The sequence below is a fragment of the Eptatretus burgeri genome, chromosome 13 (genome assembly GCF_056783735.1).
Source record: "Eptatretus burgeri isolate ZD-2024b chromosome 13, Ebu_testis_v1, whole genome shotgun sequence".
Classification (NCBI taxonomy): domain Eukaryota; kingdom Metazoa; phylum Chordata; class Myxini; order Myxiniformes; family Myxinidae; genus Eptatretus; species Eptatretus burgeri.
In genome coordinates this window covers 56,617,333-56,622,332 of record NC_140973.1, presented here as the reverse complement: position 1 = coordinate 56,622,332, position 5,000 = coordinate 56,617,333, and the positions used below count along the sequence as shown (strand labels likewise).

Genomic DNA, 5,000 nt, shown 5'->3' with positions numbered 1-5,000 from the left:
TAAGCACCGACGATGCACTGCCTGTATCCAAAACAATGGTGGCCACACCCGCTATTGAAAGGGGACTGACATTGCACCCTGTGCTGTTCTGTACTGTAGAACAAACTTATGAGATGGTGTATCTTGGTCAAAAACTTGACATGTCATCAATAAAATGCCAATGTTTCAACTCGCAATTGTTGGTTTGTTTTATTTTGAACTGTTACAATTTTATTACATTTCACACAAGTGGTAAGTTTCTTTTGCGTTTCAGTATAGTAATCAGCCATCTATCTTTCCTCAAGATGGCTTTCTATTTAAGACAAAAAGTATCATCCAAAAACAAAGAGCTTCTTCCCCAGACTGCCGTTTGCAAGTGAGCAGGCCCAAGAACACCTTGCCCAGGTGTCTCCGCTGCTCGAATCCTCCACGGAGCCCCTAGGCAGTGTATTTTGTCACCAGAACAGAGTGGAACTATGGGGAAAACTTGAATGGCACTCGGTAGAGGGCAAACCTCTGCCAGGCTCAACCGTTTACATTTAGTATTCCACTGATAGGCCGGATCTGCATCCAGACCTTAACCAAAATCTAATCGGCTTGTTTTTGTTACTCACCCAATCTGTCCACCATGTTTTGTCATAATCCGTCCACAACTTTTTGAGATATCGTGCTGTATACCATTTTTGGCCAATCTCTCAATGGTGAAGAATCACTTGAAAAATTCTCGGATCAGGATCCGGATCTTCACCAAAAATGAATCAATTCACCAGAATTACACTTTGGGAATTGGATCTGGAGCCAAATGCACACACAAAATGTGACTGTTTCGTGACTACTTGAATTGTAATTCGTCCGAACCAGGACTTGTATTCCTGTAATTTACTGCTTTCCGAGCTTGTATGTATTTATTACTGATGAAATCTTTAGATTTTGTAAGTATATTGTTGGCTTCCGTCCTCTGTTTGTGTGTGTGTTTGTGTGTTTGTGTGTTTGTTTGTAGGCACGATAACTCAAGAACGGAAGAAGCTACCAATGTCAAATTACACCACGTGATTCAGGAGGGTTATGGCTCGTGCTGATTAGATTTTGGTCAAAATCGGTCAAAGGTCAAGGTCACAGGGAGGTCAAACATTCGATTTTTGATGATTTGGCACAGAGTCATCGTAGAAACTTCTGGTTTGCGTCGCTACCTTCTCCAGAGACAGCTTTTATGAGACAAGGTCAGAGGTCAAGTTGACGATTTCGTAAGTACCAGTCTATGACTGCTTGTTTGTTTGTTTGTGTGTGTTTGTTTGTGTGTGTGTTTGTGTGTTTGTTTGTCGGCACGATAACTCGAGAACGGAAGAAGCTACCAATGTCAAATTACACCACGTGCTTCAGGAGGGTGATGGCTAGCGCTGATTCGATTTTGGTCAAAATCGGTCAAAGGTCAAGGTCACAGTGAGGTCAAACATAATTCCGTAAATTCATGTGGAGAAATGCAGTATTTTTGCTTCGCTTGACGTTACGAGTTCATTTTAACTTCAATTTTAATTTTGTCTTCGGTTTTTGCGATCGCTTAGGACGCTTAAAACTCGGTTGTCGAAATTCTGGTAAAATCGGATGTTTTGGAAACGTTTTAACATTGTATAAAAAACATTTCACTCGCCGCGTCACGGGTCGTCACGTGATGCAGTGCACTCGAGCAGAGGCGTTGTTGATCACGTAAAGGTTTTCCGTGTGCGCGCTGACGGTGTTTTCGATAAAGATGGTGTTTAAAAGTCATTTTTTATCCCAATATAGGTTATCGTCGCATGCCTGACTCGCTAAGCCGTCTGATTATGTAAATATTGTCGGTGGATGGCCAAATATTACGGTTTTGTGACTTTGATAAAATAATATTAAATAATTGCGTGGAGAAATGGAGTATTTTTGCTTCGCTCGACGTTACGAATTCGTTTTAACTTTGATTTTAATTTTGTCTTCGGTTTTTGCGATCGCTTAGGATGTTTAAAACTCGGTTGTCAAAATTCTGGTAAAAATCGGATGTTTTGGAGACGTTTTAAGATTGCATAAAAAATATTTCACTCGCCACGTCACGGGTCGTCACGTGGTGCAGCGCACTCGAGCAGAGGTGGAGTTAAGTCACGTAATGGATTTCTGTGTGCGCGCTGACGATGTTTTCGATAAAGATGGTGTTTAAAAGTCATTTTTATCCCAATGAAGGTTATCGTCGCATGCCTGACTCGCTAAGCCGTCGGATTATGTAAAGATTGTTGGTGGATGGCCAAATATTACGGTTTTGTGACTTTGATATAATAATATTAAATAATTGCGTGGAGATATGGAGATTTTTGCTTCGGTCGACGTTACGATTTTTGATGGTTTGGTACAGAATCATCCTAGAAACTTCTGGTTTGCATTGCTACCTTCTCTAGAGACAGCTTTTATGAGACAAGGTCAGAGGTCAAGTTGAGGATATTGTAAGTACCAGTCTATGACTGCTTGTTTGTTTGTTTGTAGGCACGATAACTCGAGAACGGAAGAAGCTACCAATATAAAATTACACCACGTGATTCAAGAGGGTGATGGCTCGCGCTGATTAGATTTTGGTCAAAATCGGTCAAAGGTCAAGGTCACAGTGAGGTCAAACATAATTCTGTAAATTAATGTGGAGAAATGGAGTATTTTTGCTTCGAGCAATGTTACGAGTTCGTTTTAACTTCAATTTTAATTTTGTCTTCTGTTTTTGCGATCGCTTCGGACGCTTAAAACTCGGTTGTCGAAATTCTGGTAAAAATCGGATGTTCTGGAGACGTTTTAAGATTGTGTAAAAAATATTTCACTCGACGCGTCACGGGTCGTCCCATGATGCAGTGCGCTCGAGCAGACGCGTCGTTGAGTCACGTATGTTTTTGCGTGTGCGCGCTGATGGTGTTTTCGATAAAGATGGTGTTTAAAAGTCATTTTTTTATCGCAATAAAGGTTATCGTCGCATGCCTGACTCGATGAACCGTCGGATTATGTAAAGATTGTTGGTGGATGGCCGAATATTATGGTTTTGTGACTTTGACAAAATAATATTGAATAATTGCGTGGAGAAATGGAGATTTTTGCTTCGGTTGACGTTACGAGTTCGTTTTAACTTCGATTTTAATTTTGTCTTCGGTTTTTGCGATCGCTTTGGACGCTTAAAACTCGGTTGTCGAAATTCTGGTAAAAATCGGATGTTCTGGAGACGTTTTAAGATTGTGTAAAAAATATTTCACTCGACGCGTCACGGGTCGTCCCATGATGCAGTGCGCTCGAGCAGACGCGTCGTTGAGTCACGTATGTTTTTGCATGTGCGCGCTGATGGTGTTTTCGATAAAGATGGTGTTTAAAAGTCATTTTTTATCCCAATAAAGGTTATCGTCGCATGCCTCACTCGCTGAACCGTCGGATTATGTAAAGATTGTTGGTGGATGGCCGAATATTACGGTTTTGTAACTTTGATAAAATAATATAAAATAATTGCGTGGAGAAATGGAGATTTTTGCTTCGGTTGACGTTACGATTTCTGATGGTTTGGTGCAGAATCATCGTAGAAACTTGTGGTTTGCGTCGCTACCTTCTCGAGAGACAGCTTTTATTAGACAAGGTCAGAGGTCAAGTTGACGATTTCGTAAGTACCAGTCTATGACTGCTTGTTTGTTTGTTTGTAGGTACGATAACTCGAGAACGGAAGAAGCTACTAATGTCAAATTACACCACGTGATTCAAGAGGATGATGGCTAACGCTGATTAGATTTTGGTCAAAATCAGTCAAATCTCACGGTCACAGTGAGGTCAAACGTAATTCCGAAAATTAATGTGGAGAAATGGAGTATTTTTGCTTCGCTCGACGTTACGAGTTCGTTTTAACTTTGATTTTAATTTTGTCTTTGGTTTTTGCGATCGCTTAGGACGCTTAAAACTCGGTTGTCGAAATTCTGGTAAAAATCGGATGTTTTGGAGACGTTTTACGATTGTATAAAAAATATTTCACTCGCCGCGTCACGGGTCGTCACGTGACGCAGTACGCTCGAGCAGAGGCGGCGTTAAGTCACGTAATGGTTTTCCATGTGCTCGCTGACGGTGTTTTCGAATTAGATGGTGTTTAAAAGTCATTTTTTTATCCCAATAAAGGTTATCGTCGCATGCCTGACTCGCTAAGCCATCGGATTATGTAAAGATTGTTGGTGGATGGCTGAATATTTCGGTTTTGTGACTGATAAAATAATATAAAATAATTGGGTGGAGAAATGGAGATTTTTGCTTCGGTCGACATTACGATTTTTTTGGTTTGGTGCAGAATCATCGTAGAAACTTCTGGTTTGCGTCGCTACCTTCTCTCGAGACAGCTTTTACTCGACAAGGTCAGAGGTCAAGTTGACGATTTCGTAAGTAGCAGTCTCTGAGTGCTTGTTATTTACGAAATCTAAAGATTTCGTAAGTATATTGATGACTTCCGTTTCTGTTTGTTTGTTTTTAGGCACAATAACTCGAGAACGGAAGAAGCTACCAATGTCAAATTAGACCACGTGATTCAGGAGGGAGATGGCAAGTGCTGATTAGATTTTGGTCAAAATCGGTCAAAGGTCAAGGTCACAGTGAGGTCAAACATCCAAAACATTCGATTTTTGATGGTTTGGTACAGAATCATCGTAGAAACTTCTGGTTTGCGTCGCTACCTTCTCGAGAGACAGCTTTTATTAGACAAGGTCAGAGGTCAAGTTGACGATTTCGTAAGTACCAGTCTATGACTGCTTGTTTGTTTGTAGGCACGATAACTCGAGAACGGAAGAAGCTACCAATGTCAAATTACACCACCTGAGTCAGGAGGGTGATGGCTCGCGCTGATTAGATTTTGGTCAAAATCGGTCAAAGGTCAAGGTCACAGTGAGGTCAAATATTCGATTTTTGATCGTTTGGTTCAGATAACTCGAGAACGGAAGAAGCTACCAATGTCAAATTACACCACGTGATTCAGGAGGGTGATGGCTAGCGCTGATTAGATTTTG

At 41.0% G+C, this 5,000-nt stretch overlaps 1 protein-coding gene across 11 annotated transcripts in view; it reads right to left on the bottom strand.

Moving 5' to 3' along the window:
- The window catches only part of MYCBP2 (MYC binding protein 2), a 342,387-nt gene that overhangs the window by 163,846 nt on the left and 173,541 nt on the right, over positions 1–5,000 (bottom strand). The gene's annotated exons all lie outside the window — the stretch shown is intronic.